Source organism: Eptatretus burgeri, chromosome 6 (assembly GCF_056783735.1).
Source record: "Eptatretus burgeri isolate ZD-2024b chromosome 6, Ebu_testis_v1, whole genome shotgun sequence".
Taxonomy (NCBI): Eukaryota; Metazoa; Chordata; class Myxini; order Myxiniformes; family Myxinidae; genus Eptatretus; species Eptatretus burgeri.
This window is the reverse complement of record NC_140966.1, coordinates 67,097,664-67,121,123: the sequence shown is the minus strand read 5'-3', so window position 1 is coordinate 67,121,123 and position 23,460 is coordinate 67,097,664. Positions and strand designations below refer to the sequence as shown.

The window sequence follows — 23,460 nt, the reverse complement described above, 5'->3', positions numbered from 1 at the left end:
CCAGGTTCTGTTGTTTCTTTCTATCCCCATGTCAGTATTTCTCTTTCAATAAACCATTTTAATCACAAGCATCTTTCTCCATTTTTGCCTACTGTGCATTTCACCACCATGTTTGAATGTAATTTGGGTGATCCTTGGGGAAAGGTAAAGAGTTATTAATTGAACGCAGTAACTTTAACATGTTTTGGCTACTTGTGGGGTTGTAGCCCCAGCTCGGTTGGATCAGACACTGTCTAATGCAACTGAAGTCTGTAGTGGGAAGAGGCCCAAGTTTGTTTGTCCACACAACTGGAATCAGGAGTGTGTGATTTGTCCCAACACTATCCCCAAGGTTATATTGAAAAATTGGGGCAATATTCCTGGGCACTCACCTGGTAGCGCTTGGATAAGAAAGCTAGGAAATTGCTGGTAAGCATGGACAACCCACAAAATATTTAATGGAGAAGAAAGTAAATACCTACGGATTTTTTTTCATGGCGTGAACAAACTTTGGTATATCATGGGTGAAGTTGTGGTCAAGTTTCATCAAAATTGTGTGTCTAGTTTCTGAGAAGAAAGCAAATACCTATTTTGGGGGCAACTACCCCTCCCCCCCGTAAACCCCCTGCAACACTGACTTTTTTAGTAGCATGAGCAAACTTTGGTACATCATGGGTGATGAAAGTTGTGGTTAAGTTTAATCAAAATTGTGCGTGTTGTTTCGGAGAAGAAAGCAACTACATATTTTTGTGGGCAACCCCCCACAGACCCCCTTAGGGCTCCATTTTTTTATGCCATGAACAAACTTTGGTACATACCAGGTGATGAAGGTACATACCATGGTGACGTTTCATCGAAATCGAGTATGTAGTTTCAGAGTAGAAGTTGCAAGTGTTTGTGGACGGATGGATGGACTGATGATGCGACATCCCATAAGCTCTCTGGAACTACGTTCCAGGTGAGCTAACAACTTAAGTTGAGCACAAAAAAGCATGACTGGGAATTTGTCAAATTAAAAAGATAACTTGTGATTTCAGATTGAGTGTATGCAGGAACATGGACAGGATGGTGGACATCCATGAAATGGTGAAAGGTGCGGAACATGTGCTTGGAGGTTAGCCGGGTTGGGGCTGAGCGAGGAATAAACGAGGCAAGGAACCTCCTAAGTGGTCTCACCAGGAGGCAGGCACAACAGAATTCCAGCCCAGGTTCAAACAAATAGTGAAAAAGAGAAAACATAGACGATTTGGAAGCCAAATTGGGCACACAAAGTATTGGGTTAGAAGATAAAATGTATAAAAACAAAGATTATTTTGGAAAGGAAATGGACAAATTCAATGAAATCCTCGGGGTGCCGTTGGGGGCTCAGAATACAAGTGATATGGCGGGTTGGTTTGGAGAAGTAAAGGAAGATAGGACCCAAAGTGTTGGAGTGCAAAGGCAAGTTGAGCTGTGGTTGAGGCTTGCGGAGCTCATTAGAGGGTTTGCAGATGTTAGGGCTAGTTTTATGGGGTTGAGGCAGTACAAGTGGGGGTAGAGAGAGCGGTCCAAGATAAGGACGTTTGAAAATGGTAAAGGCCTGGAAGGATAGCTTGTGTGTGTGTGTGTGTGTGTGTGTGTGTGTGTGTGTGTGGGTGTGTGTGTGTGTGTGTGTGTGTGTGTGTGTGTGGGTGTGTGTGTGTGCGTGCGCGCGCAGAGAGCGATAAATATAATGAGAATGGGGCAGGGAGTAGCAGGACAGACAATGAAGTAAGGTTATGCAGCAAAAAAAATAAAAAAATAACAATGATATATGAACTTTGTTGGCATTTAGGTTGATTTATTTTTTGTTTGTCCTGTGCAATGTACAATTATGTTCCCCACCAGGGAAAGCCGTGGGGGAAGTGGGAGCGGTGGTCTCTGGATCCAGGGGTACCAACACTAACCAAATCCCTCCTGGTACCTTCCTTTCCCCATGAGCTTTGGTAAAATCATTATAATACAATGATGCATGTATTACTGCTTCGATTCACAACATGAACCAGCCTCATGAACATAACTGATAAGGGAATGTTATTTGCGAGCAAAGCCACATGCTGTATGGACCAACCCATACATTCAAGTATTTCTTTAAATATATGTGTCAGAACATAAGCCCAATGGTGCGATGTCGCAAAAGATGGGAAACAGCTGAACACCAAGTTGATCCCTGCAGCAGAATGGTGATAAACGTCGAAAGACACATGACCAACTGCATAATGTTCCCAAATATCTCGAGCTGACCCCTTTTCTTATCAGGAACTGTACTCCTACTCTGACTGCTGCATAAGTTTGGAGACAGACAGAAACTGATGCTTCGACCATAGACAAACCCATAGCCAGTATTAGAGTGATACAACAGGAGTGTATACCCTCCAACATTGGGATATAACTTTTGTTTCACAAAGAAACCTACCCCATGAGTATGCCAGGCCTTTTTTGTAAAAAATAAAATTGTATACATAAAGCGAGGCTCATCATGCAGTAGCTGAATGACAGAGGGCAACAGACTCACAAATAAATCTCTTCCAAAGATGAGAAAAAAAAGTGGGATGATGGAATAGAGTTTAGAATTCATATTAGAATTGGTGACAGTAACCAGATGTGGGATTCTGGTATAAGTATTGTGACCAACAGCCAGGGTTTGAGGTCTGTTGGCATAAACTTGACCTTTGACAGCACCCCAAAAGAAAAAATCCAATGGATTCAAATCCGGCCTGTGGGGCCCCCACTCATGCGTCATGTCCAGGCTGATGACACCAATTTCCAAACAGCTGGTAGAGTAAGTCGATGGTTTAATCTGCAGTGTGTGGTGGGACACCATCCTGCATGAACCATCCTGCACAATCCTGCAACTCTGAGTTGGTTTGGAAACAGTAGTTGAGTGAGATCAGCATGGAAATCAACCATGAGCACCAAGGAGCCTTTAAAAGAACTCCGAAATAAAGTTGCGGAATGGCACAGATTCGGGAATTGGTATAAATTTTTTCAAAGGCCTTGAATATCCCTTTTTAGCACAGTCAAGACAATTATTAAGAAGTGGAAGGCGTATGGTACCACCAAGACCCTGCCTACATATGGCCATCCTCCAAACTGGATGACAAAGCAAGGAGGAGACTGATCAGAGAGGCCACCAAGAGACCAATGCCAATTTTGAAAGAGGTACAGGCCTTTATGGCAAAGACTGGTCACTGTGTGCATGTGACAACAATATCCCAAGCACTCCACAAGACTGGCCTGTATGGTAGCACAGCAAAAAGGAAGCCATTGCTCAAAAAAGCACACATTGAGTCCCATTTGAGGTATGCAAAAAAAACACCCCAGAGATTCTGAAGCCATTGTAGCAAAAACTTTTGTGGTTTGACAAAACCAAGATGGAACTTTTTGGCCTAAATGCAAAACGTTACGTTTGGCACAAACCAAGGAGAGCACATCCCCAAAATAACACCATCCCTGCTGTGAAGCATGTTGGTGGCAGCATCATTTTGTGCAGATGTTTCTCATCAGCAGGGACTGGGGCACTTGTCAGGTCAGAAGGGACATGGATGGAGCAAAATACAGGAAAATCCTCGAGGAAAATCTGCTGCCCTTTGCAAGAAAGTTGGAATTGGGACGAAATTTCACCTTTCAGCATGACAACGACCCAAAGCACACAGCCAAAGCCACACCAGAGTGGCTAAGGAACAGAAAAGATAAATATGAGACCATGTGAGACATAATCCACAGTGATGCTCATCAAAGCAGTCAGGTGGTACAACTGATGTTTAAACGATTAATGTGGTCATCATTGGTTATATATTTACCAGTATGTTGTCCTTATGAGGGAAAATAAGCCTCCATTCAAGCCAGCATCCCATTGAAGTCATGGGGACTCACTAGTGTGGTCCAACTCACTAGTGTGGGGACTAATGGTCCAATTATATGACCATGCATTATGGACCTTTTGGGATAGGATGTGTGTGTTTGTTCGACTATGTGCTTCAGGCTTTGGGCTGAGGGACATGTGTATGCCAACAGTACAGTCTTGCTGGACTGTGTACTTTGGCCATGGGGTCAAGGTGCACATCCATCCATCCATCTATTGGGACCACACTCTGTGCAGAGCATAGGAGCTGCCTTAGCAGTCTCCTTGGCTATTGGGCACAATGCTGGACAGGTCACCATTCTGACACAGTATACCAGCAAGCTGGCACTCATTTTGCCGACCTCGGAAGGACGACAAGCAGAGTCAAACCCACCTGGTATAATTCAACAGATGAGCAGGATTTTAATTCAGGATCCTAGAATCCCAAGCCCACCACCCTAACCATTAAGCCAACACCAGGCATATAATAAATGTATTTACTCTGGTATATACGTGTATATATATATATATACATGTATATATATATATATATATATATATATATATATATATATATATATATATATATATATATATATATATATATATATATATATATATATATATATATATATATATGTATCACGACGTACTAAACGTGCCACGAAATATGACAGCGTACTTCATCGTTTTTCAGCGTGCTCTTAACGTATACACAACTTACCCATACTGTATTTGACGTGTGCCAGCGTTTTAGCCCAATTTTTCATAGGTCGGCATATGCTGGCTAAATCGTCAAGGTGTGACTGCGTGGTTGACACTTCCAATTCTCAGGTGGTTATGATTTAAATCGGCGTGCTACGCCACAAGTTCGTCGGCGATACGTGCAGCGCGTTATGCCTAAGTTAAACTATCGTTGGGCATAGGTTGTGAACGCCGACAACAGGCTAAGCATTCGTTGGTATAAGTTATCTATAAGACAACAAAACGTTCTGTGCCCGTTACAAATATGTTATGCATACGACCAACCCGTTATGAATACGACCAAAACTTTAAAAAAAAAACCATCAAAATTTCAGCGTACGCCAACATTTTACATACATTTTTATACGTTGCCATTGCTGGCGAAATCGTCAAGGTGTGACAGTGCCTTAAGCACATCGAAAGCTTTTCCTGAGCAGTTATCCTGATGGTCAAACATGGCTGTGGATCATTTACCTCACCCATATCTCTTTCATTGACGTTCAACACCCACCTCTCCTTCATCGATCTTGACAACCACCTTTTTCCATCGATGTTTGACGCCCAGTTTGGCAGCTCTCTGGACGCTGGATGGCTCTTGTTCATGTCGGGCTGAATGGAGAGGTGATGGATATAAATATGTATATTTTTCATATATTTTTTGTTGAATCAACCCCCCCTAATTTGACGAGACACATATGAGAGATTAGAAGGATTAGTTAATGCATGTGAGCATTCAGCTTAGAATTGGGAAGGGAAACAAGGTAAGAGATTCTGAAAGAACACATAGTATCTGGAAGGGCTGGAGTAGAAAGCATAGATGAGAGGGTGGGAAGAACGAGGTCTGTTTCTTCTGTGTGTGATGATTTTCACAACCTCTGTGGTCATCAGATCGGTATTGGTAGAGCCAAATTTACCTGTAGACAAATAGTCGGGTAAATCTACAACAAAAAATAGCCTTACCCCCAAAAAATTGATACAAAAGGTTTTTTAACGGTTTTGGGTAGGGTTTGACCTCCAAAATAACATACTAAAAATCTACTCAAATCCACCTACCGGAAAGGGCCTATTTTCAAGATGGCGTCCAAAATGGCCGCCGTGGGCTTAAATTGCCATAGAATGGGCACTAGTTGGCCTATATTTGCGATTTCTGTGTCAATTTCTATGTTTCGGAGGTAATGTTTCTATGTTTCTATGTTTCTACATGCTGTAACTGAATGTCTGCCAATATTTGCTGCAGCTGGCCATTACAACTACCTGAAGTCTTCTTATTTGTATCTTCAAGAAATGACAGAGCTAGAACAAAATCATCCAGATGTCTTCCGCAAGTTTGCAGATGGATTCCATGTCATCCGACGGAGTAATAAGTTCTGGGCGGGTCTAAGCCCTGATCTTGTCATCGAACAGACCTTGATGAGATCCCTGAAGAGCACTGGTGGCCTAACACGCGGAAGTGGGATGGGTGAAGAACAATGGTCTCTATGGACAATGTCAATGCCGGTCACGTCGGAATATAACAGTGCAATGCAGTAATTCACTGATCTTTTGTACACGACTAGTGAACAACACAAGGAATCTAGTGGCGCAAGGATGGAAAGAGATGCTTCTGACCTAGCCAAAATCAGTTCAAAACTCAGTGAATGCTCTCCGTTTTCTCCAGATCCCTCACTAAGAAATGTTGTGACTGGAGTGGTGGCCGCGTCGGATGTGAATGTCCACGAGCATAAGTCTGTTGGAGAGAAGATTATGGAAAGTATGGTCAATAAACCCGCTTTCACATCTTCCTTCAAACGAAAAGACAGAGCCAAAACACTTGGAGATGTATCTTCAGTCAAACTTGGTCCAGACAGAGCAATTGACCCTGCTCTACTCTTTCAAAGATTTCTTGTTGTGCCAAAAACAGGAGACATTTCGTTGGAAGATGTCATGGGCTATGAGCTGAGCCCATTTCCCCCTGCCCTGTTTGAGGGTATAGGTATTTTCAGAAAGGCTGACAAACCTCAATTAGTTCAAGCTATCAGAGACCATTCTGCCAAAGTGTCAAATGATACCGTGTCTGACTCTGTTCCCCAAACTGAGCACTATGTTCTTGATGGTGGCTCCTTGCTGCATCGTTTGTCATGGACAGCCGGGGACAGTTTCAATGTGATAGCCAAGTCGTCTGCTGACTTCACTATGGAAAAGCAACAGTCGTTTTTGATGGTTATGATGATGGACCATCTATTAAGGACAATACACACAAGCGCCGTGGCCATATTGTTCATCCCAAAGTCAGCTTCACACCTGGAACAGAATTCTCTGGCAAAAAGGATGAGTTCCTGTCCAGGAGCACCAACAAGCAACAGCTCATCAACCTCATCAGTGAGGAAATGAAGAAAATTGGCTTGAACGTAATTCATGCACCAGGGGATGCCGATGTAGACATAGTAAAAGCGACAGTGACATCGTTATACCAACAATCAACTACCCTGATTGGAGAAGATACAGATCTGTTGGTGCTATTATTGCATTACGCTAGCGTCGACAGCAAAGAACTGTATTTTCGTTCTGACAATTCATCCAGGAACTGGAAGGTGTACAATATCAACCAGCTGAAATTATCATTAGGTGAAGAGCTATGCCCACATCTTCTCTTCCTTCATGCCTTCACTGGGTGTGACTCGACATCTCGAGTATTTGGAATTGGAAAAAAGTCAGCATTTCAGAAACTGGCAAAGGGGGATTCAGCAATCAAGACTTGTGCAAACACCTTCCTTGTCCCCAACCAAACAAGAGACATGGTCATGGAAAACGGCAACAATGCCATGAAAGTATTATTTGGAGGACATCCCTGTGATTCCCTCGCCAAGTTGCGATATAATGTCTTTGTGAAGAAACTGGCTTCAGCTAAGTCGTTTGTCACCCCAGAACGTCTGCCACCAACAGCGTCTTCAACAAGGTTTCACTCTCTGAGAGTATACTATCAGATTATGGTCTGGATGGGGAGGAACGGAAACTTGAAGGCAACAGACTGGGGTTGGAAACTGGAGGACAATAAACTAGTTCCAGTCATGTCAGACAAGGACGCTGCTCCAGAAAAGTTGTTGAAGATGATCCGATGCAACTGCACAACTGGCTGTAGAACAAGTCGCTGTAGCTGTAGGGAATACGGTCTGCCATGCCACAGCGTCTGCGGACCCTGTCAACTTGATACCTGCGAAAATCCTTTCAACAAGACAGTATCGGAGGACGAAGAGGAAGCATAGTTTATCTATGGTAAATGCTACTTCAATGAACGAACTTTCGTTGATGTTTTCGATTTACCCTAACTTGAAGGCATTTTAATTGAAAGTACGTTGTAGAGGAAATGGTGATCATTGTGAGAGCCGATTAATTTATTACTTTCTAAATTACCAAAGCATATTTTTATTTATGTTATGCACAAGATGGTCAATTAATTCTGATCACTACACACGGGACAACTTTTCAGGTAGACACTATTTGAAGGAATGGGCATGACCTCCAAAACATAGGAATATAAACAAGCACTACAAATGTAGTCCATTTATTGCCTGTTTTAAAACAAGTACACGTCCATGGTGGCCATTTGGGGGGGGGGGGGCATTTTGGACGCCATGTTGGATTTAAGGCCTTACCATCACTAGTCAACTCTGAAAATGATATCAGGTGATTTGTTGACCTCCAAAACATAGAAATCGACACATACATCACACAAGCACAGCATTATTGACAATTTAGTAGCAAATTTCTGCCCATGGCGGCCATTTTGGGGGGCCATTTTGGACGCCATCTTGAATTTAAGGCTTTTCCATCACTGATCAACTTTGAAAATGATATCAGTGGATTTGTTGACCGCCAACACATAGAAATCGACACATATATCACACATGCACGGTATTTATTGACAATTTAGTAGCAATTTTATGCCCATGGCGGCCATTTTGGGGGCCATTTTGGACGCCATCTTGGATTTAAGGTTTTTCCCATCACTGATCAGCTTTGAAAATGGTTTCATTGGATTTGTTGACCTCCAAAACATAGAAATTGACACAAACATCACAAATGTAGGCCAGCCATTGCACATTCTATGGAAATTTAAGCCCACGGCAGCCATTTTGGACGCCATCTTGAAAGTTGGCCCTTTCCGGGAGGTGGATTTGAGTAGATTTTTAGTATGTTATTTTGGAGGTCAAAACCTACCCAAAACCGTTGAAAAACCTTTCGTATCAATTTTTTTGGGGTCAAACCACAAATTTACTCTACCAAAATAAGGCTAAAGCTTTAAGCCCTCATATTTTTGGCCTTTATTGTTGGAATTATTATTTTTTTCTTCTTCTTCAGATTTTGTGCATTAATGATTGATTGACCAGTATGTCGAAGAAATAAATTGTATATATATATATATATATATATATATATATATATATATATATATATATATATATATATATGTATATATATATATATATATGTATATATATATATATGTATATATATATATATATGTATATATATATATATATATGTATATATATATATATATGTATATATGTATATATATATATATATATGTATATATATATATATATATATATATATATATATATATATATATATATATATATATATATATATATATATATATATATATACTAGATTTAATTGTGTTGTAGGAATGCATAAGAACAGTCATCACTGTGTTACTGTGCATTATGGGGGTGAGATCACAGTACAAACATAAATCGTTGTGTTTGTAAAGTATGTGCAATCGCTGTCGTCGGCATCTTAAAAGCATTGTACAATTAATATGTGCGGCGTAATGCATTTCAGAAAGCGATTTGAATAGAAGGTCTGGAATTACCTAAGTCCTGTCATCTCGTTCCAATTTCTGGGAAGTTGTTTCAAACCTTGTTGTCAAGGAGCATCATGCTACGGCAAAACATCTTCTGCTGTTTAGATGAGGATAAAAAAAAATAAACTATGCATATTATGCATCAGGATCTGGTGATGTTGACCTCACTTGCAATTGCATCTCAGAAAGGGAAACAGAGGGAAGAAATAAATGAGTTAACGAATGATTATAGATGGGGAAAAAATCAATGAAGGGGTTATGGTTGGAGGTTTTGAAAGAGGAAACGTATGAACACATTCATGTAGGGTCATGGTCCCAAAGCTTCTCACTGTGCAGATGGAGATGTATTCTTGGCTCTCGCCTCCTCAAAACGGCCAGTCACCTGCGCGCAGTCCGACAGCAGTTTAATTACGAACGCCTGCTGTTGCCTCCTGTAGAAACTCTGGCACAACATGATGAAATATGAAGTGTTTGGCCATTATCGAAAATAAACCCAGTAAAGTAAACATTGTGGAAAACATTATTTATTTACCCAGAGACACAATCCGTTCAAAGAATCGTCATGACAAGTCCACCTGCAGGTACTATAGCTGTGCAAAGCCAACAAGAATTGGATTGATCATTCCATAGATTTGTTCATTATGTTGCAAGCCATGATGTTAAGTATTTCAAAGACTATTGATAGTTGTCTATCTATTGATTGACACTTATCATTATCCATTCCAAGTTTATGTCCTGGTACATTGGCAGTCTCCTGAGGTTAATGTCACAAGAGTTTTCACCAGGTTTATAGTCTACATGATGTAAGATATTAAATCCGATGGTAAGCAGCATTCGGATCTTCGCAAAAGTGATGGCTCAAAAGGCAAAACTTGTGAAAGATAACATAAGCTCATAATGGAACGGCTGGCTTTATTGTCCACTCCAAAGCACGACGTGTTTTTCGGGAAAGTATCCCTGATGAAAGTGTATTGGATGGCAGTTTTTGTCAAATCCGATTCCTCTGGCTCAGATGAGCATGATATCCCTGAACTGTTTGCTACTTAATGCAGCTATAGAAATCTTTAAAATTAAAACAATGACACAAGTCAATCAACGAACTCAGTCATCTTGCTTCTCACACATTTCGGCAGGTGTACTGAATATGGATAACACATTCCATATCTGTGGTTAAATTGGTATTGATAAATAATAGTAATAAATAAATAAAATAAAATATGGGTCGATAGGAGTGGCCTCGTGGTGAGGACATGAGATTGACATATCAGAGGTTACGGGGTCACAGCCAGTGGAAGAGAGCAGTGTTAAGGGTTGTATAAACTAAGATAATCTTTGGAAAAATCACCATGTTGCTTTGTGATTGTAACGAAAACCCAGTTGGCTCATAAATTATCTTCAGAAAAGGGGGAGAATCTGCCAGCACCACCTTGTCTGGTCTAGATGTGGTTACAGTCCATGTATTGTAGTTGGCTCTTAATGCCCTTATGGCAACTTGTGGCCATGCACTAAAAATCTGCCTATAAAAAGGCCATAATCCAAACCACCTCTGTTTTGCCAAAATTGTTAAATAAAAGTAGAAGTCTAATTGCAGAGTTACACTCTGAAAGCTAATCGGTGAGGAAAAATTCAATAAGGTCGCGCCTTTGAGATGAATGATTTGGTTTAAGCTCAGTGAGGATAATTCAACGATTATTGACAGATGAACATTAATACCTCAAGCAAATACAACATGGCAATGGGGGCGAAAAGAACTTGAAATGCATGCACGACTCTTAACTATCTTCAATCTCATTAGTCCCAGGCTCATTCTTTGGTTTCGATCGTGAGAGCAAGGTCATCGTCCTGATGTTTCAGACCATGGAAAATAGGTGGTGGGGTTGTGGCCCTGCATGATAAACAATAGCCGCGGTTGATGTCCGTATTTCCAGCTTGCAATTGACCTAGCTCCGGGGGCCTTGACTATGCCCTCGAACACACATGACGAAAAGGCTGGCTGGCTTTGGTGCAACACTGCCCCCTCGTGCCAGAGGATTCTTGATACTTCACTTGTGTGTTGAGACGTTCATTTATTTATTTGGCTCATTTGCTTCACTTGGGGATTTTTGTATGCAATGAATTTAATTACACAGTGGCTGTTTCGGACAGCTCGTGAGTCACAAAGTATTGACCTAACCACAAGGGCTGAATATTAGCAAACACGGAATGAGAAATACGGTATATCATGGACTGAAAAGAACCTTGAAGGACATTGAAACAAGGGTAAAACATCCAGCTAAACAGTGGACTATGAACCAGGACTTACAGCCAAAGACGGTAAATAACATCCTTAAAACATTTCCCAAGGGTACAAGCATCTTGTTGCGAAATAGTAAAAACATGGAACAACAAGAAAACATCTCAAATTGCAAAGCTTATCCATATCTACTACATCCTCAAACTAAACTTGACGAAAACAACAGTGTAAAAAAAAATTGTGCATTGTATTCAATTGTGTTCTCTTTACTCATAATATAGGTTTGTTAACGATTTGATGACAAAAGCTGTATTCGTAAAAATGTTACAGTCTGAACAGACACACTGAAGCTCAATCTACACTAATAAATGTCTGTGCATCAGTGTGTGCATCTCCTCCATAACTCCAAAACCATGAAACCTAGCGGCCCTAAACTTTGCATGCATACTAAGGGAACTCAAAGTTAGTGCATGAGTGAAAATTAGGTGTTTGGTGAAACCCTAACATGAGTGAAAAAACCCTAACCATTTATCAAGGCTCATCCTTGGTCACCTCTTCACCTTGAAAACACAGCTTCATCCCCAGGATGGAATCTGTATCCCACTAGTCTCTTAAACAAGTTTATTTAACCTAATTTGTCTCCCCATAGGATTTCCACACAGGCTAAAACAGTTCGCAAGCTTGAGAGGCAGGAAGAAGAAGAAGAAATTATGAATCTCGAAGTTCCAATGCCCTGAGAGTGCGAGTGGCACGTTTGATTGGTCGAGACAGTATATAGTTTCGCCAAAGTACTGCTAAACTGGAGGTTTTTGGAAGTTACAAGGATATTTTTGTTCTCCAGTGTTAAAATTTATAGTTCCGTTGAAATAAAATAAAAGGTTTCAAGGCTGCAGGAAGAAAAAAAAAAGTTGAATCAGAGGTTTACTGCTGTTAATGCCCCGTATATTAGTTTATTGCCAGACAGGCAGACAGACTGAAGCAATTGCTTTACTGTGAGTGCGTATGAGCATCCAAGATACTATACAATTTGCCAAATTCAGAGCCAAAGTACTGCTAACTGCTGCTTTGTGTTCCAATTGATGTTCTGATTCGTGTTCTACAGTGCTCAAAATATAAAATTCAATTGAAATTAAATAGTTCCTCGATCGTAGACTGACAAAAACTACAGATGAACCAATTGCTTAATCCCTCTTTACACTACACGACACACTACACATACATGTAGGGTAATGAGTACACAATGCAGTTATAAACTAACAATGCCATGGGCACACAATCATTTTCAAACACAATGGGGAGAAACCAGGCAAGGTCTTGAGGATTTGGGGTGAGCAGCATGGGAGGGAGAGGCACGTGTGAGTTCAACCTTGAAGCCCCAACTCCACTGACTGGTCTGACTCACTGCCTCGACGTCCTGACCGACTGCGTCCATGCCTGGCCTTTTTATCCCCTCCCCTGCGGCCAGGTCCTGCTCCCTTGAGCATCATTCACTCACAGCCTGGCATCAGCCAATTAGGTGAAGTTTGCCACTGCCGTGGTGATGTCAAGTGGACGAGGTTTTGTTGACTCTGCCTTCCAAACCAATGACTCACCACTGATTAGACCACAAATGTGATTGCACTCTCAAGGAACTTGTGAGGGCGAATGCCATTCCGGTTTGTTTGCACTCAGAGCACAGACCACGATGTGGGATTCTCGACCGGCACATGAACTGCCAACAAGTGCGAAGATGACCCTCTCCTTACCTTGTCTGGTTTTACTGAGGACACATATGAATTACACTTTCCAACCTAATCACTATGTCAGCTATAGCACGCCTCATGGCAGACATAAAAAACAGGACAACTTCACACTAACGGGTCTCTGGTTACAGAAAATGTTCTAACCTCCACGGACCCACGGACCAGGCTAACGTAATATACGAGGTAGTACATAATGACATATACTTATTTATTTATTTATTTATTGTTGCGAGCTTGGGTTCGCAGGGGAACTATGAGGGTAGGGGTGTCCCTGGTTCTCCCCAGACTCACCATGAATCGAGGCTTGTGCACATGAATAAGTCCCTGTCGTGGTGGGTCACTAATCGACCGCGAACACTAGCAATTTAACCACGTGACCCAGTGTCCTCCGTCTGACTACCATTTCACTGGGATACATGCAGTTTTCTTTTCAGGGAATTGCGCCCTCATCAGTTGTGCTACTTTTACCTTTATTGAATCTTGATTAAGGCGGCCAAGCTTACCGCTCGCACAACGCCGGACTGATGTGAGAGCCAATTCGTTGGGGGATTTATAATCTCCCAGCTAATCTATGGACAGACATGGCTGGACCAATGGAAGAAAGGACAACCAGTTGAAGATTGGAAATATAATTCAAAAATAATAAAATATTTGCAATAAGCAATGTGGGGTACAGGGAAGGAGGGAAAGCAACTCAAGGGTTTAATGGAGTCAAAGGATAACCAGGGCAGTTAAAGGGGAAATGCAATAAAAGGCAATCAAAATGTGTATTCACAAAAAAAGAAAGAAAATGCACAAGTCACAGTCTTAACTTACCCTACTCCTTACCTACCGGATAACACGACAAGGGTATCCATCAGACCACACACACAGGGAGACAATTGGGAGGGGCAGGATGGCCTCAGCCTACCATACATGGAACTGTCTCCCTCCCCAGCTTGATACTGCTCTCCGGAAAGGCCCTGACACTGCACTCCACAACTGAGGGTCAACAAGCTCAGTCAGAACAGGCCAGCTGACATCCATGAGCGCTGCAGATCTCTGCCAGCTCAGCAAAGCATCTGAGACGAGGAAAGAAAGTGAGAATGATGACCAGGACAGAGAGAGAGAGTGAGAGCACTGGCCAGGGCAGATAAAGAGAGAGCGATCCAGAGTGTCCAGGACCAAGAAAGAAGCAAGAGTGATGACCATTAGCAGAGAGTGTGGTGAACTGGAGAGAGAGAGAGAGAGAGAGAGAGAGAGAGAGAGAGAGAGAGAGAGAGAGAGAGAGAGAGAGAGAGAGAGAGAGAGAGAGAGAGAGAGAGATACAGAGCATCTGGGCTAAGGGCAGAAAGTGAGAGTGATGACCATGGCAGAGAGAATGATCTGGAGTGTCCAGGACCAGGGAAGAAGCAAGAGCAATGACCAGGGGCAGAGAGAGAGAGTGAACCAGAACCTTGGGCACGCTTTTAGAGCCCCTGGGGCATGTGGGGCCAAAGAGCTGCATGTCAGATCTTATGACCTGACCCCTTGCCAGCCATTGGGGGTTGCTCACGCAGCCCTGCCCATTCTGCTTCCCACCTGGATATACTCTCAGTTGGTCTTTCTGGTCGTCGCCAGGATTGGAGCTCCACACTTAACATTGGGAAAATCACCTTTTACCCCCATGCACCCGGGATGAACCCCACATGTCCAAAAATGTTCATGGCACAAAGCCAGGGATTGGGGCAATTATTGCAGGGGGGCTGTGTCATGTCCTAGTCCGTTTACTGGTCGTGTTCAGGGGGAGAGGAGTGAGCAGGGATTAGGGAGACAAAATACGGTACAGGGGTAGAAGAGCATTAAATTAAAGTGCAGGGTAGACATCCATACAGATGATCAGACATACAAGGACATGGTGGGGCTTTAAACAAAAAAATTGTAATTTGGCATGCACTTCTAAAGCCATGACCTGTGTGAAGGTTCCAGAATGCTGGTATTATTCGCACATGCCGAGAAGCCACAGCAGTAAAATGACGCAAAGCCTCTGTGATGATGGCAGTCATGGCACACATCATTACGCGCTGAAGGTGCTATTATCCCAACAGGTTGAAAGGGGGCGCTAGCTACCCAACCCAATGCATTTAATAACATAACCCTATTGGGAAGGCACTATTCTTAATGTACATTAAGGAAATAATTATTCTAAGAGTCTACATGCTGTGTGCATTTCAATTTCGGCATACAGTTTTTAAAGCCATAATAAGATTCTGTATATTATGTATAAATATATTGACTCCTCCCATGCTCTTCTTACCAAATAAGCTGCATAAAGCAACCAAGAAAGGTGACAAAGGTAAGCCCTTTACTGTTTCAACCCCTTCCCAGAGATCATCCAGAGCTGTAAATCGAATCCAAATCCAAATCCATTGGGACCATACTCTGTGCAGAGTGTTGGTGCTGCCTAAAGGCCCGGTCACACCTTGACGTTTTAGCCAGCGATGGCAACATATTAAAATGTATGTAAAACGCTGGCTGACGTTGAACTTTTGATGTTTTTTTTTTTAAGATTCGGACGTATTCATAACGAGTTGGTCGTATGCATAACATATTAGTAATGGACACAGAACGTTTCGTTGTGTTATAGATAACTTATACCAACGAATGCTGAACCTGTTGTTGGCCTACACAACCGATGCCCAACGATAGTCTAACTTAGGCATAGCGCGTTGCACGCATCGCCGACGATGTCGTGACGTAGCCTATTAAAAGGCTGATGCACAACGATTCGAATCATAACTGCCGTAGAAATGGAAGTGACAACATCGCGGTCACACCTTGGCGATCTTGCCAGCGTATGCCGACCTAAGAAAAATGTGTCTAAAACGTACGTCAAATACGGTATGAGTAAGTTTGGTATACGTGAGTAGAACGCTAAAGTACGCTATCATACGTCGTAGTAAGTAGAGTACGTCAAGAAATTTTAAACATGTTCAAAATTTTACGACGTACTCGGCGTATGACACACGTTCCGCATGCGATGGGGATAAGTTTTACACACGATATGTGGATGCTTACACACGTCCAAAAACGCTACTTATAAGCTACTCATAAGTCGAAACACATCACGGTAATGTCTTTTTTACGCGAAACTTATTTCTAACTTATGTTTGACGTGCTTTGAACCAATTATTTACGTAGTCCCAACACACATCGACGTATGTAGACGTATTCCAATGACGTCTTCCGGTCGACAAAAAAAAAAAAATGAACGTGTTTCTAGGTTACAACTGCCATATAAAAGACGTGTTCCCAGCGGTTTTGGGAATTGGTATATAAAAATGCTGCTCATAAAAGGGAACCCAACAGTGTTTTCGAGTTCCTTTTTGAGTCGATGTCCATGTCAGCAGTATCAGTATCAGTATCAGTATCAGTATCAGTATTAGTATTAGTAGTAGTTTGTTCATGTTGGCAGTAGTAGGTGAGTGTGAGGGGGAGGGTGTGGGTTATGATGGATCGTCCTTGCGTCCGCGTGTCCACGGGTAGGTTCATAGGCTGCCACTCAACGATTTAAATGGCTGCATCTCCACTATTGAAAGTAGATGCTTGCGCTCAACAATTGGATTTTTTTTTACACTCAACGACTTTTAAACGGTACCACTCAACTATTTTCATTGTTTACAATGAACGATTTAAATTGCTGTCACTCGCCTTTGTTTTTTTGACGCTGGGGTTTGGAAATTTGAAGCGTTTCTTCTGAACGTGTTAAAACGCTCAAACTCGACTATTTTAAATAGACGCTGCCGATGGACAATTGGAATCATAGCCAAGCTAGACATCGAAGTGTGAACATCCTCGTCATGCCGAAGAAAAGTTTGAAGAATGCTGCAAATAAGTGTCCTGGCCGTGGCCGTGGACGCTGACGCACGGACGATCCATTATACCGACGTCTTTCAGCCTATGAGTAACTTAAAAGTAACGTCTGTCGATGTGTGGCAACGATCGCGTAACGTGCCAACAACACGGTAATCATAGGTTAGAAATAAGTTTCGGGTACGCTAAACATTACCTCGGCGTGTCTCAACTTATGATTAACTTACAAGTAGCATGTGTTGACGTCTGTCAACGATCGCAGACCGTGCATACAACTTGTGGCCAGCGTAGCGGAACGTGTGAGTCATACGCCGGCATACGTCGTGAAATTTCAAGCATGAAAAAATTTGAGGACAACCGAAAAGTACAACGTTTAAAGCCAACGTACAACGACGTATGGCAGTGTTTTTCAGCGTGCTCTCAATGTTATCAAAACTTACCCATAACGTATTCAACGTGTGCCAGCGTTTTAGAAAAAAAAATCAAAAATCGGCATACGTTGGCTAAAACGTCAAGGTGTGACCGGGCCTTAAGCAGTCTCCTCGGATGTTGGGCACAATCCTGGACAGGTCGCCACTCCAACACAGTACAGTATACTCAAAATGCTCAATCATCCCAGCAAGCTGGTATTCATTTTGCCAACCTCAGAAGGATGACAGGCTGAGTCAACCCCACCTAGTATTAATTCAACAGCCAAGTGAAATTTGCACTCAGGACCCTCGGATCCCAAACCTGCCATCCTCACCATAAAGCCACAGTTGTAAAGATATTCTCAAATCGTACACACCTGAGAATTCCAACGCTACACACCCCTTCAGCTGCTGGACCGGTTTCATTGCTTATTGGTGAATCATCAGCGACAGCGCAGACAGAAATGCATACCAAGGAGGCTCCCAACCAAGCATATACCAAATGTCAAAAGCAGTCAATATATAAATAATAAAGAAAGACCCACCCACATCTCTCACCTGTGATTGGAGGGAATAACCAATTAGCTCTCACCGAATCAATTAAACCCAGGTGGCTTGGATTATATAAATAAATTGACTCCTTCCATGCTCTTCCAGCCGAAGAAGCTGCATAATCCAACCAAGAAAGGCTACTAAGGTAAGCCTTTTGCTGTTTAAACCCTTCCCAGAGTTCCTCCACATCTGTAAAGACATTCACAAACAGTACACACATGAGAATCCAAAGGGAATGGAGGGGTCAATTTATTGATATAATCCGAGCCAACTGGGTTTAATTGATTATGTGAGAGCTAATTGGTTATTCCCTCCATTCACAGGTCAGAGATGTGGGTGGGTCTTTCTTTATTATTTATATACTAGCAGGGTTACCCTGTGTTGCCCGGTTGGAGGGAGGGGGTACGGAGAAGTGGGAGAAGCAGCAGAGCTGGCAGGGCTAAGAATGGGGCAGGCAGATCAGGGCCAGGAGAGCCAGAACACCAATGGGTATTAAGTTTCTATATGGTCTTAAGGGTCTTACAGGTCATTGGGGTGTTAAAGGTCTTTAAGGTCTTAAAGGGTCTTTGGGGTCTTACAGTTCTGAAGGGTCTTCAAAGTCTTAAGGGTCTTTGGGGGTCTTATGGGTCTTTGGGGGTCTTCTGGCTGTAAGTGGCCTTTAGGGTCTTCAAAAGACTTCAGGGTCTTAAAGGGTCTTCGGGGTCTTAAGGATATTCAAGAATCTTTGGGATCTTAACCCTCTTTGGGGTCCAAAGCGTCTTTGGGGTATTCAGGGTTTTAAAGTGTCTTAATTGTGTTCAGGCAATTCAATGGTTTTCAGGGTGTTATGGGCCTTCGGGGTCTTCATGGGTCTTATCTCCCAAGCATGTATAAAGTCTTCTTTCAAGCATGTAAAAAAGGTCTTATGGTTCTCGGCATCTTTAAAGGCTGAGGTTGTGGATGAAAATACACTTCGGGCAACCCCTGGGTCGGACTTTGTCTATGTGCCAAACTTGGTGGTTGTCGGCCCAGCAGTCTTTGCAAAAAACGTGAACAAACAGACAGACAGACATACAGACAGACATACATCCGATGAATGTTATTCATTAGATAGCGAGTTGAGGTGATGCTGGAAAAATTTTTTTTTAATTTATTAATCATATACCTACTGTACAAATTCAAGAAGAAAAAAATTTGGGTTTCTACGACTATCGTGGTTATCTTGTTCATGGAACATTTTGAGCAACCGACACATTCCAAAAATATTCGCAGATAACAAGTGGATTTGGCAAAAGAGTAGAATTTATTTTAAACTCGTTTAAGCTGCAACTTAAGACAGACAAAACACTCTTTATAAATAGCCTTTAGTTCAAAACTCTTCAGGTATATCTCACAGCCTGTAATTATTCTCATATCCAATCTTGCTCCCTTGCAGCAAAAGCAATTGTGTTGCTGCAATCTCTCAGCGCCATTTTCATCAGCCTTTTCCATTGGAAAAGTCTCTCTCTGGAAGCTTCCAGCAGGATTTCTGGAAGACTATCCTTCACAGCTAAGTTTCTGCTATCTCAACGGAGCTCGTTGAAATGATACAGATGAGCTGCCAATACGTTAGTCGAAGAAACTCTGTCGATTAGATGACCCAGTAGTTCAAGCACCTAGCGACAAGGATAAATATAAAGCTAGTTCAGTGTGATCAGATGGAAAGGGAAGATTAATAATTTATCCTCAGTTGGGATTATAGATTCCATTGCTTTCCATTAGAAGCTATGCTATTGCTCTGAAGTCCAGTGGATACATATATTCATTCTTCTTTGAATCCGTGTGACCTTTGCAATCATTGTCATTTGAATCGTGGTCAGAAAGGTGCACAGTCTACAATGAAGGAAATACTGGAGAAGAAAGAGAAGTCATTTTAACAAAACAATCTTAGAAGACCTGAATGCCAAAGCCATTTGGGCCAGTTGGAGAAGTTGACACTGGAGAGTGACTTGGCCAAGTTTTAAAGGCACTAATCAAAAAGGAGAGAGAGAGAGAGAGAGAGAGAGAGAGAGAGAGAGAGAGAGAGAGAGAGAGAGAGAGAGAGAGAGAGAGAGAGACACACAGAGAGAGAGAGACAGAGAGACAGAGAGACACACAGAGAGAGAGAGACAGAGAGACAGAGAGACAGAGAGACAGAGAGACAGAGAGACAGAGAGACAGAGAGACAGAGAGACAGAGAGACAGAGAGACAGAGAGAGAGAGAGAGAGAGAGAGAGAGAGAGAGAGAGAGAGAGAGAGAGAGAGAGAGAGAGAGAGAGAGAGAGAGAGAGAGACTCTATTCTAAAGGTTTCCAGTAATAAAAAAAAAAATGCAAAGCTAATCATTGATACACTTGGAATAAAAGTTTCAAAATTGTAAAACGTCATATCAATTGAATCATAAAAATGCCTTTTTTGCAGGACACAGAGGTTAATGTAGTGGTTCCACACACAAGGACACACACACACACACACACACACACCAGAAACGTTTGTGCATGAGGAGGCCATTCGGCCAATCTTGCCTGCGTTATACCAATCCATGCAGTATCAATCACCCATCCATACACAAGCTACCTACAAGTTCTGCCAATATTCCCATACGCTTCTACCTCCAGTGTATACAGGTACCTATCTAATTCCAATTTAAACCTATCCACCCCTCAACTGTCACTACCTTTGAGAAGACACCATTCCATGCATTAACCACTCTCTGTCTCAAAGACAGCTGCCTTAAAACTGTCTTAACTGCCATCTTCTTTACCCTCAACCTATGCCACCTGCTCACAACACCCACACACCCACACAGTAGTCCATCCATCCATCCATCAGGACCATACTCTGTGTTAGAGCGTTGGTGCTGCCTAAGCAGTCTCCTTGGCTATTGGTCGCAATCCTGGACGGGTCGCCACTCCGACACAGGATAACAGCAAGCTGGCACTCATTTTGCCGACCTCGGCAGGATGACAGGCAGAGTCAACCCCACCTGGTATTAATTAAACAGCCAAGCAGGATTTGAACTCAGGACATTGGGATCCCAAGCCCACCACTCTAACCATTAAAGCCAACACCAAGCATACACAGTGGTGTAGAGCCAAATGTTGAGGTGCTGGAACCCTGCAAAAATGTCTGCTGTGACTTCATCGCCAGATCTACCATCACATCAAGCTTTAACATGACACTAACCATTGGAGTCCCCAAAATGAGTGAAAAATGAAATACACACATTTCACCAGGATAAACAAAAGAATAGTATTCACATCCACTCAATCTCACATTTCAGAATCCTCCATTTCAACAAAAACTCAGATCAGTTCGTCTCTACTCTCTAACCATCATTTTTTGACAAAACTATGCAATTTAAAAAACAAAGATATTTTTCTTTCTTTCTTTCTTGGAATTGAGGAAAGAAGATAAAGTTTTGGGGCCAGATATACATCCAAGAGTATTTAAGGTGATGGCAGAGGCGATCGGCACAATGTTAACATAAATACATCGTGCTTATCTGCTCTGCCAACCTGAGTCCTGTAATTTATGTGTTATAGGCTTACCATTGCTCATACAATCTGATAACCATTCTTCACAAGAACAACCACATCACTGATCCACCCAGACTTCAAATGGTTGCAGTAACGAAAAGTTTTTCATGCCTTCACGTCTTCAAGGGTATAAATACTTTTTGTAAACATGGGATAATTCACTCAATCTGGATATAAAGTGGTTGGAAAGTTTGTCTCACTTCTGCATCTTGTTGTATTCAAAAATCCATACGTGTCTGTGTTGCATATAACCTGCATTGTTATTATATCGATCCCTAGACAAAGTGTCCAACAGTATCGACATACCCAAGTTTTGGGACAAGCTTTGACCTCAATTATTTGGCCAGAGGACGGAAACGAGGACGAGCTTAAAAGCCATGAAAGCAGACAAAGCACAATAACTCGACCAATTGTGATCGTGGGTGATATTTTTGTTTTAAACTGTTGCAGAGCTGCTAAACTCCACCTCGGATGGATTGAGGTGCCGGAGAGACGCTCTGGTGCACTCCGGCCGGACTACACCCCTGCACCCACAGATCTTTCTCCAATGCAACATGCTCAAAGACTGACGCTTGCATTATGAAATCCCTTTTTTTCATTAATCTGAGCCTTCCCCAGCACCTTACACTTCCTGATGTAAAACTGTATCTGCCAATCTTTTTTCCAATCTATTAAAGTATCTGGACAGTCCTGAATGTAATCAACCTTCCCCTTCCACCTCTCTCAGGTATCGACTATCTACCTTATCCCTAAGATTTTATTGTCATTTGCAAATTTAGAAAGTTGACTCTAAACTTCACTCTCCAAATAATTGATGTAATTTATAAATAACTAGTGCATGCCCGTAGGTGCGTGCGTGGCCGTACGTGCAAAAAAAAAAAAATTTCAAACCGCGTGCAAGAAATAACAACCACACAGGCCGTTCCTTCGCTCTCACGTTCTCACGACAACCACACCTCCACACACAGAGTTAATTAAAATCCAAATTAAAATCAAGTTTTACCTCCCTGTCTTTGCTTGCCATGACATTCACTGCCATGTAACCGGCACGGCCTGTGACGTCATCGTCGGCCGGCCCCACACCGGTCTACGCAGCCACGCCTATGCAGCAACGTGTCATGTCATTGGTTGGTAAATAAATGGCCGCAGCAACGTGTCATGTCATTGGTTAGTAAATAAATGGCCATAACTTGGGAAGCACTTGTCCGATTAATATCAAACCTTGAAAAGGCACATACTCAGGTCCCTAGCAATATACATGGCAAGTTTCAATTAGATCAGATCAGTGGTTGTCGAGAAACAGCGGTCACAGACACACACACACACACACAGATTGCTGGAATTATATTGCTGGAATGCTGGATTGCTGGATAATGGTCGGAGTACTGATCCCTGAGGTACCCCACTACTAATAACCTCCCAACCAGACATCCTCCCACTCACAGCTACTCTTTGATCCATATAAGTAAGCCAGTTACCAATCCAGTTAGATACTCTACCGGCCCCACCACAATCCCTCACCTTAGCTAACAACCCCCTATAGGGTACCTCTTGTCTCTGTCCTGACTGCAACAAGCTGTTCAATACAGTACATCTGATAACACCACGTTTAATCTGCTCTGGCATCTCCCTCAATACTCGAGGATGTATGTAAACTGGCCTTCGAGCTCTATCATCCCTTAATTTTCTTCCTGCTTCTTCACTTCCTCTACTCCGACTTGTA

The 23,460-nt window shown here is 42.3% G+C and overlaps 1 long non-coding RNA gene across 1 annotated transcript in view; it reads left to right on the top strand.

The window, feature by feature from the left end:
* LOC147024989 (uncharacterized) overlaps positions 1-23,460 on the top strand; it is an 87,504-nt gene that overhangs the window by 335 nt on the left and 63,709 nt on the right. The gene's annotated exons all lie outside the window — the stretch shown is intronic.